The sequence below is a fragment of the Macrotis lagotis genome, chromosome 2 (genome assembly GCF_037893015.1).
Source record: "Macrotis lagotis isolate mMagLag1 chromosome 2, bilby.v1.9.chrom.fasta, whole genome shotgun sequence".
Classification (NCBI taxonomy): domain Eukaryota; kingdom Metazoa; phylum Chordata; class Mammalia; order Peramelemorphia; family Peramelidae; genus Macrotis; species Macrotis lagotis.
In genome coordinates, this window is record NC_133659.1 from 272,537,533 (window position 1) to 272,550,950 (window position 13,418).

Consider the following 13,418-nt stretch of genomic DNA (forward strand, 5'->3'; position numbering starts at 1 on the left):
CCAGTGTAGAGTCACTTCATGTGCTTCTGTTTCAGAATATGGATGATGCCAAACCCACTTTAGTTTGCCAATAGGAAAGACTCTGATAAGACAGGATAGGAGTAGGGGAGTAGGCAGTTTCCTTCATGTCCCTATTTCTATCTTGCTACTCTAGAGACTTTGGGGAGTTTCTCTTTGTGAAATCCAGGTCTCTCTCTCTCTCTTTCTCTCTCTCTCTCTCTCTCTCTCTCTCTCTCTCTCTCTCTCTCTCTCTCTCTGACTCTCTTTTATCTAGAATATATTATTTTATTTATCCCATCTCTGAGTTCTGCTTTTCTGATTTGGATAACTGAGTTTGTTTTCTATTGTTATATGTATTCATTGTGGAAATGATATTAGGTAGAAAAACATTGAATACAGAGCTTGAAATCCCTCTTTACCCTAGAAATGGCAAAGAAGTTAAATCAAGTGTGATCAAATCCACTATAAGAACAATATTTAAGGGAACAGATAGATATATTTCTAATCAGATAACCACTCTCTCTGAAGATAGCAAAATCATTCCAACTTCCTGCTTCCCCTCTTGGCAGGAACAAAAATTTCCCTTTGAGAAAGGTTTGGGGATGAGGCATGGGGTGAAGAGGCTTGAGATGACCATTCTGTCTCCCTGTTAGCCATATAACAGTTCCATATAACATGTAACAGCCATCTAGCAACATGTGAGCTTCTCTATACATGTGGCCTCAATGATCATCCTTCTAATAGTTATCATATTTTTCTTTGAAGTTCATGGAACCTACTGAAAGAACCACTGTACTAAATTATCTCCGAAGTTTCTTCCATATTTAAAGCTCTATTAACTTGTTAGAAACATCTTCACTCCAATTGTTCATGTGGATTATTTGCAATTAATTTTGGTAGTCTTCCAAGTTTATATTGATCTGATGAGTCACATTTGGATACACTATACTTTGACTACAATAAAGTGATATCATTTTGGTCCTATTTGAGAATACATGATGACAATGCAACAACCAACCAACTTGTTTCTAGTACTTGAAGAATGGATGTTTGTTCTTTCTCCTCTCACCTCATTGGGATAATGATTTCAGAACAAATATGATAACTCATATGGCAGAATCAGAAACTGGAAGAAACAACCTACTAAGATTTTTAAACTCTAATTATTGATGTCAATAAACCCTCCATTCCCCCATCTTCAGTGACACATTTAAGAGAGGGGTTATTTAACTCCTTGCATAAAAATTTTGGTGTGTGATACACTTAGATTGCTGTGTTATAGTTTACACCTATTTCCTCTAGTTTTGCCTTTGGTGCTGTGTTCTTCAGACACATTCCTTATCATTAACATTTATCATTGTGATATTGATATCATTCCATTTACCAACTGCCCTTTTAGTTTTATTTTACAGGCAGATGTTCAAATTGGCAATTTCCCCAGTTGCTATCAATATGAATGAGACAACAGTTATTTGACTGGTTGCAAAACATTTTGCTCTCTCCATCGAAGAAGTCAGTGTTGAGTTTCTTGCCTCAATTTCTTGGTTGTTAAAAATAGACCTCCCCAGGGAAGTGAACTGGGAAGTGGTCATGGGTGGGGTGGAAAGAGAGAATAAAGACTTCTCATTGTGCAATATCAATATTCAGAATATTACTGTATTATTAGATTGAGCAGTTTAAGAGGCATCTGCTGGAGGGAAATAAGGGATAATGCAAAGAGGTTTTGTATATAAAGGACCAGAGTTCAAATGCTATTTCTGTTCCTGTACCCTGTGTGAACTTGAGTAAATAATTTCCTTTTTTTTGTTTCTTTTTGTCTTCCTCCCCACCAGCATCATTTCTAGACCTTTCCTCAGGCTAACTTTATTTTTATTTATTTTTAGTATTTATTTTTCCCAAATACATGTAAAAATATTTTTTAAATATTCAAGACTTACATGTACTGAAACAAAGTAAAGTGAACACAGCAGGAAGATTGTATACAATCACAAAAAAGTTGTACATTGATCAACTGTGAATACGATTTCAAAGGACTTATAATGAAAAATACTATCCACCTACAGAAAAAGAACTGATAGTCTGAATGAAGATCACAGCATACTTTTTTCCTTTATTTTTCTTGGGATTTTTGTCTATTTTATTTCACAATATGACTAATATGGAAATGTGTTTTCCTCCACCATGTCTGTATAAACAGTATTAAATACTTGCCCTTCTTAATGGGGGGGGGATAAAAGAGGGAGAGGAAGAATTTGAAATTTAGATTTTTTTAAAAAAAATAAATAATTAACAGGAAGACTTGAGTTGAAATCCAGTCTCAGACACTTGATACTCAGTAACTATGCGACCTTGGACAAATCACTTAACTCTAATACTTTGCAGAAAAAACCCATAAAAATAAAATAAATAAAATAAATGTTAAAATGTTTTTATAATTGGTGAATATTAAAGTACTAATTTTTAATTAAAAAGCATCTTTCTAATCATTACATAGTAATAATCATTTCCAATTTGGTGAGCAACCCTCAATTTCCATTTTTGCTATCACCAAAAGAGCTGCTATAAATATTTTTGTACACATAGATCATTTGTCTTTTTTTTTTTAACTCTGTGAAACACAAATCTAATAATGATATTGCTAGAGTAAAGAGTATGGACAGTTTTAAAGTCCTTTGGGCATTATTCAAAATTCCTCTCCAAAATGGTTGAATAAGTTCACAACTCTACCAAAAGTGATTTACTTTCTCAATTTTCCCCCTATGCCCTCCCACATTTATCATTTTCCCTTTTTTTTTGTCATATTAGTCAATTTGATAGGTATGAGGAGGTAACATACAACTTATTTAGCTTTCATTTCTTTAATCAATAGTGAATTAGAGCATTTAGAAGGCAGACATAACTTCAATTTCTTCACCAGAAAATTGCCTATTCAAATTTTTTTGACCATTTATCAATTGGAGAATGACTAGTAGTGTTATAAATTTGACTCAGTTAATTAAATATTTAGGAAATGAAGCCTTTTTCAGAGCAACTTGGGATAATTTTTTTCTACAATTCTGATTGCTAACTGCACGTTTCCCTCAACTTATTTTTGAATTTCTCTCTCTCTCTCTCTCTCTCTCTCTCTCTCTCTCTCTCTCTCTCTCTCTCTCTCTCTCTCTCTCTTTTCACCCTAACCTCAAAAAATGTTGATTCTGACCAATACCTCCTTCAATCTGCCCTCCCTTTTCTCAGTACCCCTCTTCATTTATTCCCCTTTCCCTCCTATTTTGTTGTAGGGTAAGATAGACTTCTGGGCTCAACTTTGAGCTAATTCCAATGAAAGTAAATTTGAAGCATTGTACATCATTCTAAATCTTCCTCTTCACTGTAAAAACGCTTTTGTGATGCTTTTATATGAGGTAATTTACTCCATTCTACCTTTTCTCTTCTCTTTCTAACCCCTTGATTTTATTTTTATATACCATCACATTATCCTCTTTCTGGTTCTTAAAAGTAATATTTTAACTCACAAATGCCCTCTGTCTATGAATATTTCTTCTAACTCTCCCAATAATGAGAAGGTTCTTGTAAGTAATAAGCAGTTTCTTCTCAAGCAGAAATTTACTCATTTTAACCCTATTGAATACCTTTTGATTTCTATTTCCTGTTTACTTTTTGTGTTTATTTTGATTCTTGTATTTGAAAGTAAAATTTTCATTTTGGCTCTGTTCTTTTCATCAGGAATGTTTGAAAGTTCTCAATTTCATTAAATATTCATTTCCTCTAAGAAGGACTATAATCAGTTTTGCTGGATAGGTAATTCTTGTTTGTAATCTTATCTCTTTGCCCTCATATCCCAATAAGGGAGGAGTTAATAACTTTTATGTTCTTTCTACTTGTGGATACATGACAGTTAAATTGTTTCTTTCTGCCGCTTACATTTTTTTTCTTGACCTGAGATGAAAAATTTAACTAAAACATGCCAGGGATTTTCAATTTGGGATCTCATTCAAGAGGTAATCAGTGAATTCCTTCTATTACTGTATCACTCTCTGGTTCTAAAATATTATAGCAGATTTCCTTGATAAATGATATTGTATCAAGGGTGCTTTTTTTAAATAATGACTTTCAATTAGTTCAATAATTTTAAAATTATCTCTCCTAGATCCATTTTCCAGGTCAATAATTTTCCAAATAGATATTTCATATCTTCTATTAATTATTTTGATTCAGTTTATTATTACTTGATGTCTCATGGAGTCATTAGTTTCCATTTACCCAATTCTATCTTTATATTAAAAATATTTTTCTGAGTTATTTTGTATATCACCAATTCTAATTTTTTCCATTTTTTCCATTTGACCAATTCTATTTTCTAAAATATTCTTCTTTTCAATTGATTTTAGTGCCTTTTTTGCCATTTAGCCTATTCTATATTTTAAGGTTATTTTCTTTATTATTCTTCATCCTTTTTTTACCAAACTTTTTTTTAATTACATTCTGGCACTGCTCTCATTTTCCCCCACTTTTTCATCCACTTCTCTCATTTAATTTTTAAAATCCTTTCAAATTCTTCTAGGAACTTTTTTGGGGTCTGAGACAAATTCACATTTTTCTTTTAAGATTTGAGGTTAACTGTTTGTACTTTGCTGTCTTGTTCTGAGTTTCTGTTTTAGCGTTCCTTCACCATAATAATTAGATTCCTTTTTATTGTTTTTTTTTCATTTTCCTTGCCTATTCTATGTTAAAGTTCAATTCTTTTCCTGGGGTGAAGTGGGTACTATGCCAAGCTTCAGGATATTTGTGCTGCCTTTATTCAGATTTACTTCTGGATTTCTGTAAGTTTTTAGTTTTTTTGAGGTAAGAGCAACCACAAAAACTCTCCATCCTAGAACTGTATCCTGGGTCTTTCTACCCCATGCAACCATGTTGCTAGTGCCACTCTTCACCCTGAATCTGAGACCAAAAAAGCATATGAGCAGAGCAGTAGAGTCCTGGGGCAAGAGTCAGCAAAGGGTCCTCTGTAAACTCCATCTGACTAGTTGTCTGACTGCACTGTCAACCATTGGCTAAGAGTTCCAAAAGATCTGTCATTAAGTCTCCTTCAAGGTCTACTGTTGACTTGTTTGACTCCAAGCCGCACTGGGGTGGAAGGAGATGGGGAGGCTGTGTTGGTGGATCCTGTGCTCCATTGTCACTTCCTGGAAACAGCTAATTCTTGCCATCCTTCTAAGATAATTTGGGCTAGAAAATTGCTTCATCCTGTCCATTTTTCTTTTAGTTCTGCTGCTCCAGAATTCATTTTTGATATGTTATTTTAAAGTGGTTTGTAGGGAAATTTGGAAGAACTCAAAAGTGTCTCTGCTATTTTTTCAGTCTCTTCCTTAGTTTTTAAACCTCAATCCTCCACTCCTGAAGGGTGTTCTTTCATAAAATCTATTTACAAAACTATTATATTCTAAAAACTATTTACAAAAACTACCATGCAAATCAAATAGTGTACTGCACACAAAAACATATACAAATTTAGCACCCCTAATTCCCTATCTCTCAAAAAAGCACTGAGCTTTCATTTATTCTCTGAGACCAAAATTGGTTGTAAAATTTATGCTAGTTTTGGAAACATTTTAACATTTTTATTTATTTTTAGAGAAATTATACATATCATTTTACCAGTTCTACATCAATTTCTACATACTTCCCCAAATTTTTCTTCATTCCCTTAATTCATCATTTCTTTCAATGTAATAATATCCCATCACATTCATATTTCACAATTTATTCAACCATTCATCACAGCAAGTTATTTTAATCTTGTGCTTTTTTTTTATTTGTGACACAGGGGTGTTGGTTTAGATTATCACTAGATACCTTTTCAGCTATGATACTATGACTATGTTGTAACCTTTAGAGGAATTCAAATTACTCTAAATCAGAAAACTATTTTGTTTTCACATTGTTTTTGACTTTAAAAAATTAAAATAAATAAAAATCATTCTCCCTGTCCATAAATCAACTTTCTAGGATATAAATTGAGAATTACCATTAAATAGGAATAAACTCCAAGGAATAACATGTATTCCTAAATACTAAATTAGAATAAATTGCTCCAAGTAAATTTAATATGATGAATGACCTTTATTCAAAATCTTTACCAAGTTACTAAGTTGCTATTTAAAAAGCTTTTAATTATAATAAAATTTACATTCAGTCTTCATTGGGGAATGCTGCTCACCAGCTCTAGTTCTCCCATGATTAGTATAGTTAATTGTTACTATTATTTAACATTTATTTAGCATCCTTTGATGAGTCTCCTAGGTAAAGAAAAGGTTCTGCAATCCTCCAGAGTACTAAAGGCAGTCTAGAAAGCCTCCATCTCCCCAACTTGCCAAATTCAAGCCATAGTGACAGGTACTCAATAAATGTTAGTTGTTGCTGATTAATTCTGGCTTTGGTTTGAAGAAACTCCCATGGGAGCAGCCTTTAAAGAACCACTTCTAACAAAGTTAGAGGACGAAAAGGTCCAGGTGATTATTTTTTCAGTCCATTTCTCAAGTTTCCCATTTCTCAATCACATCACTACTCTTCTAAATTATGACTTTTCAGGATTGTTTGATACAAAATGACATTCTGAAAGTCTACCAGGGGAAACCAGCATGTGTCCACATTGTTCTATTTAGGGAGATTTTAGAAGTGTTTTTAGCAGTATTGGTTCCCCGGGATTTCTAAGATTTACCAAGAAAAAGGAACTTAGGTGTTCCCCTAACTGACAGTTTTAAGTGAGATAGAGGGAGATGAATGCTTTGATCATCATAGTGATCTAATTTCTCAGATGACATATATTATAAATTTGAAGGAGAAATGCAATGTCTTTGCAAAATGATGAGGCCACTTTAGACAAGTCACTAAAATAAATAGGACTATTTCCTCTTAAGACTCTGAAGCAGCAAGGAGACTTTCCCCCTCTTTTTATCTCATCTTTTCCCCATCTCTTGGAAGTATTTGTCTTTTTCTTTCAAGTCTCACATCATTTCTGAATACTTAGTGAGATTTTGGGGGGGGAGTAGGCATTTCTAATTATATAACCATTACCAGTGAAATGCCCAATATCTAGTACCCAGTGACAAAAAGAAAATCCTTCTGAACATGCTGGAACTAGTTGGGTCTACAGGCATAGAATACAGAGAAGAAACACTAAAAAATGTCTTGTAAAAAGGTTTTTTAATAAATATCAGCTTTTGTATTGTTATAATACATTTAGTTGTAGCCCATAATAATCATCATTCTCATCATACCTACCACTTCCCCTAAGCTATGCTTTGTTGTCCTTCATTTTCCTATTCTCTAACTATAAAGGTCTCTTTCCTAAGGATTAGATCACATCTCATTTTTGATAAATCTCTCATAACTCCTCATAAGGAAAATAGAAGTGTATTTGTAATAACCAGAATACAAACTATGGCTTTTTAACCCTGGTAGATATGCATGTTAAAGAAAAATGTAGACTGTGAGCTGTGATGGAATTCAAAGAAATGAACAATTGGTTCGCCAAACTCAACGTAAACTTAGGTATCAGTTCTGCCAAACTGGTGCTGACCAGCTGAATCCCAACATGGATCATGAGGCACAAAATGCTTGTCTTATTCCTTTAATTTTTTGCTCGGTTTGGTTTGGTTTTTGTTCAAAATTTTAATTACATGCCAATCTAAGAGAATTTTGAGAATCAGGCCTATGTCTAATGGAATTTTGGAGCCATGTTTGTTAAAAAGAATATTATACACACACACACACACACACACACACACACACACACACACACACCCATAATCAAGGATTCTTGCTGATGCCAGCCTAGGATAATCAACATCTTCCCATCTCCCTCAAACTCCTCTCCTCTCTGATGGAGGATTTAATGGCAGAATATTAAACAATTTTCAAAGACTTCCTTTAAAAGTCAGAAACTAGATATTCCACCCTTTCCGCTTTCCATCTGCAACTCTATCTAGTTTAAAGTCCATGTGGCATTTCATTTCTGGTGAGTATCCTCCATTTAAGTATTTACTCATACCAAGGAGCAAATTTTAGGTGATCATTTTTAGCAGATCATTCCAATAGCAGTCATCTCTCCTGGAGAGAGCCTAGACAATTAAGACTAGCCCTGTTTACAGGAACTAAAAACATAATTTTTTAGATTATTACAAATGTTGTTAGTTGTCTAAATCTTAGATAGTGTAAAGATTTGAATTAGCAGCATGAAAATGAGATTAGATGCTCAGGTTATAGAGCATAAGAGCAGGGGAAAAAATGTACAAATTACAGACTTTCCTATAAGGAAAAAAACTGATAATAAAACAGAACTCTTAATAACTAGAGTCTGGAATCACAAATGCAATGTTGGACCAAGTAACAACAGGAAATATCTAAAGTTGAAATCGTAATGAGGCCTTTTACAAGAACTGCTATGAGTTCAGACTTCAGGGAGAAATAAGTAGGTTATTGCCCAAGGTTAAAGGAATGAATGAAGGTACAAAAAGTCTAAGCAGGGGATGACCTTTACCATCCAAGTATAGCATTTATCATGTGATGTCTATTTTCATATATATATATATATATATATATATATATATATATATATATATATAGAGAGAGAGAGAGAGAGAGAGAGAGAGAGAGAGAGAGAGAGAGAGAGAGAGAAAGAAAGGGAAAGAAAGGTAAGAGAGAGAATATGAGTGATTCAGAGTTTTACAGATATTACAGTATTACAGAAAATACCAGACAACCATGTATCAGCTCGTGAACCAAATATTTATGTCAAAAAATCACTAATTCTGGGGCAGCTAGGTGGCGCAGTGGATAAAGCACCGGCCTTGGAGTCAGGAGTACATGGGTTCAAATCCGGTCTCAAACATTTAATAATTACCTAACTGTGTGGCCTTGGGCAAGCCACTTAACCACATTTGCCTTGCAAAAACCTAAAAAAAAAATCACTAGTTCTATGCCTTTCATATTTCAGTTGAAATTATACCTATATCAACCATTACCATTCAAAGCACTGAAAATATAACCTACCAAAATATTGATTTTGACACTTTTGATCATTAAGAAGTGAAGATAGTGATAAGAATATATAGAAAAATAATTTCCAGTCTATTGTTGGATTAAGAGAGAAAATTAAGATATTGAATAATTTACTGATGCACAATCCCCTACTTTTATTGCTCTTGCTATATCTGGATTTTATTTTTCGACCTAAATTTTTTTAATTTAATTTTTTTAACCTGTGCTGGGATTTTCATCAGAAGTTTCAGTCATTGTCAGTGAACTAAATCAAAAATGGAAACTGGGGCTTATGCCTTTCTATGAAACTCACTTGAAAGAGGGAAAGTTGCTGCCTCATCTCTTTTTTAAAAACTACTGAGAATCTTAAGAAACCTTTAGCAATATTTTATGAGTTTAAAAAAAATAGATTCATTCCATGTCCTTTTTCCTCTAACTCTTCTCAAGATGGAGATTAAAATATTAAATTGCAGCATCTGGATTTTCTAAAGAATGGTAGAAATTTTAAAAAAATTCAGTTATGGAATAACAAGAATAGACTATAATATTATCATGACAACCAATTTATTCATTGTAGTAAATGTAAATTAAATTTCTTCTCCTTTCAATTGGCTCATCAATCAAGCATTCTTTCTTTCAACCAATATTGATTAAACATTTACTTTGTGTAACACACTGTACTTAGCAAATGATGGCTGCAAAGTTGCTTGAAGTAGGCTATTCTTAGAGAATTGACAAAGAAGTAGAGAAGATTAAGCATGAATGCAAATAGCTATAATTGATCAATTACCAATAAGTATTTATGGAGAATCTATAATTGTCAGTCACTGCATCAGGGGTTGAAACACAAGATAAAAATGAAATATTACTTGCCCTCAAAAAGTTCACACGTTAACAGGTGAAACAATATGTATATACAATCATTTGTATTTTTCTGGAGGTGGAAACAAGAGAAGATACTTTCAGTTGCAGGGTTCAAGAAAGACATCATGCAGAATAATCCATGACCAAGAGTTCTGAAGGAAAGTATATTCTAAAATAAAAAGAGTGGGTGAACTCTACTCATAGGAGATAGTTCATACCACACTTTATATATACTGGATCACAGTGCAAAGGGTGAGGAATAGTAAAAAGGTCAAACTTTAGAATACATGGATGGGAGCTGCATATGATAAGGCTAGAAGAGAAGATTAGCATATGAAAAAATTAAATGATAAATAAAGAATTTTATATTGTCCCCTGATGTAATATTGAGTCACTATGATGTTTTGAGCAGGGCATGACATGTTTTTGTTGTTAGATCATTCAGTCAGGTCTGGCTCTTCGTGACCCCGTGGACCATAGTAGACCAAAGAGATCCACGGGGTTTCTTGGCATTGATACCTAAGTACTTTGCCATTTCCTTCTTCAATGGATTAATGCAAACAGAAGTTAAATGATACACAGCTAGTGTAATCATATCTCTAAGATTGTATTTCAATTCAGATCTACCTGATTCCAAGCTCAATTAGCTGCCTCAGTGGCCAGACCTATAATTTAGGAAAAAGTATTGTAGCAGATAAATCAGACTGAGGAGAGTCTTGTGTTAGGGAAAGCAAAGAGAAGTTTATTTGAATGATCTAAGTAAGAGGAAGATAAAGGACTAAATTAGAGTAGCTGATATTTGAGAAAAGAGGAGGGGACAGATGAAAAAGAAACCATGGAGAGCTATGCAAAAATGACAAGCTTTGACAACTATAATAAAGGATGGATTTGATATGTTCATGGAAGAATTACACAGTGTCATGAGAATTCAGGAGAAATAGAGGCTATTTTTAGCTGTGGGAATTAAAGAAACCTTTCCTGAGATGACATTTTGAGCTTGATGTGGAGAGGTGAAATTTTAATAAATTGAGTTGTTGAAATAGGAAAAGTTATTTCAGAGTGAAGTTTGATCTTCTCTGAAACAGTTTATGGTATTGATATATAACAGAAGTTTCAGCAGGGAGAAAAACATGATAAAATTTGGAAAGTTCTAAAGAGTCCAATCATATCACTTGAAAGCTGAGTCCAAGGAGGCTGAATAATTGACCCCAAAACAAATGATAAGTGGCAGAATTGAGATACAAGGTTCAGTTTCTGATATTAAATTTCTTTATCTTTTATTATACTGAGCTGCTTCTCAGGGATAGAAAGAGAGCCTGTGGAGCTGAAAGAATGGGAAGAATTCTAGTATGGGAAGAGGAGTAGCAGAAATTCAAAACAATGTTGCTAAAACTTCTCTTATAATAATAAAACATCACATTGGTAGGAAGTGGAAGGGTCTGGTTTAAGGGACAGATCTATTCCATAGGACATATAATATAGCCTATAGACCATGAGTCATCAGAATAAGCTTAGGTACCCATTATAAACCATTCAAAAAAATCACACATTTATTAAATTCCTACTATTATCTTGGCAAGAAGAAGTAATAATAGTGTGTATAGAGTTATCCTGGTAGTCAATAAGAATTGAGTTCAAGAGTCACCTTAAGACCATTTAGCCTCATGATCAACACACTTAACATCTCAACTTCTGACAACTCTTTAAGAATATAATTGCAGCTGCCCATCTGCAAAGATATTGATCACTTCCTCTCTGCGAGTGCCCTATGGCAATGAAATAAGTCCTCTCATCTCTTCATCCTATGGATTAAGCATTATGCTAAGCTTTTGAGGTACAAGTATAAAAGAGAGGCCATTTCTGCTCTTAGAAATTTATATTCCACTGAGACCTGGGTAGATAAACATATTTATAGAATTAAGGTATATATACTCTATGCAAGTTCATATGAACAAATTTGTAGACGTGTATAAATGTATATATTTATTTTATATTTTACATTTATGAATTTATATAGGTGCCATAGTGGATGGAGCACAAGCCCTGGGGGTCAGGAGAACCTGAGTTCAAATTTGGCCTCAGACAACAGACATTTATTACTTGTGTGACCCTGGCCAAGTCACTTAACCTTGATAGCCTCATATCAAGGGTCATCTCCAGACATCCTGGTTCTAGAGAAGAAAATGAGGCTGATGACTTAGCACAACTATCCTCACTCAACGAAATGCATTTCTTTGTCATGGCAGCACCTCCCTGATGTCACGAGCTTCTTCAAGAACAAAGGATAAACAATAAATTTATGAAAGAAGAGATTTGGATTAAAGAGGAGACTAACCACTGAGAATCAGGACAAAAAAAAATTTCCTTTAAGGTAAGAAATAGAAGGAATATAATCTTCTTAGAACTAGGTTGTTATACCTCTCTGTTGGTCTAGTGAGACTATCTTCTTGTTTCCAATAATGAGTAGGATTGCGTATGAATTATAGGTTCTCCCCTTCTGACTATATAAAACTGGATTTTGAATCCATAGAGGAGAGTTATGCTTTGTTTGTGTGTGTGTGTGTGTGTGTGTATGTGTGTGTGTATGAATACATAATATTATTGAGGACTTAGGTTGCTTATCAGAACCAGACCTTGAATGGCACCTGGACAAAGACAACTAGGCAGGGGTTCAGAGATTGGATATTTCACTTGGGTTATTGAGGAAGTTCTCATTTATGGGAAAAAGAAGAAAATCAAATTTGAAGGAGAGCCATAAATATATAGAAGGAAATAAAAAGGAAAGATTTAGAAACACAGGAATTTGATGACTTTAATGAAATCCAGTAGATGCCCAGAGTGCATTTTCCCTGCAAGTGGGTACATCACAGCATTAGGGTGGTATCATGACAAATAGCCTGAACAGCAGGGGAGTTGAGTGGTAGGAAATAGATAGGTGTCTTGTGTGAAAGTAGAATATAGGATTAGGTATTGTAATCATAAAACCTCTGAGTTAGAAGGGAGTTCTTAACTACTCCAGTATGTGAATACGAATCAACTGATATTACAATTTCCAACAAGTGATTATTCAACTCACATCGAAAAGACTACCTCTTTGGGGGAACTCACTACTAGCTGAAGTAGCCCGTTTTATTTTTATATAGCTCTAAATAATTAGAAGCTTTCTCTGCATTAAACTAATATCTACCTTCCTGCCACTTCCACCTGTTGCTCCTAACTCTGACATCAAGGGACAAAATGAATAATCTAATTTTTAATACACAAGTAACCTTTCAAACTTTGAATACAAATAGTTCATACCGGTATTATGTCTTAAGATTACAAAACACAACAACTCTATGAAGTAGGTTGTGTAAATATTATTTTTCTCATTTTACAAATAATAAAGATGGAAGAGGTTCCAGTGCCTCTGGTAACACAGTCAGTGTCAGAGTCAGGACTGGGATCTAGGGTTTCTGGTTCAAAATCCAACTCTTTTTTTTCCCCTCTATGGGTCTTTGGAAGACAATCCTCCT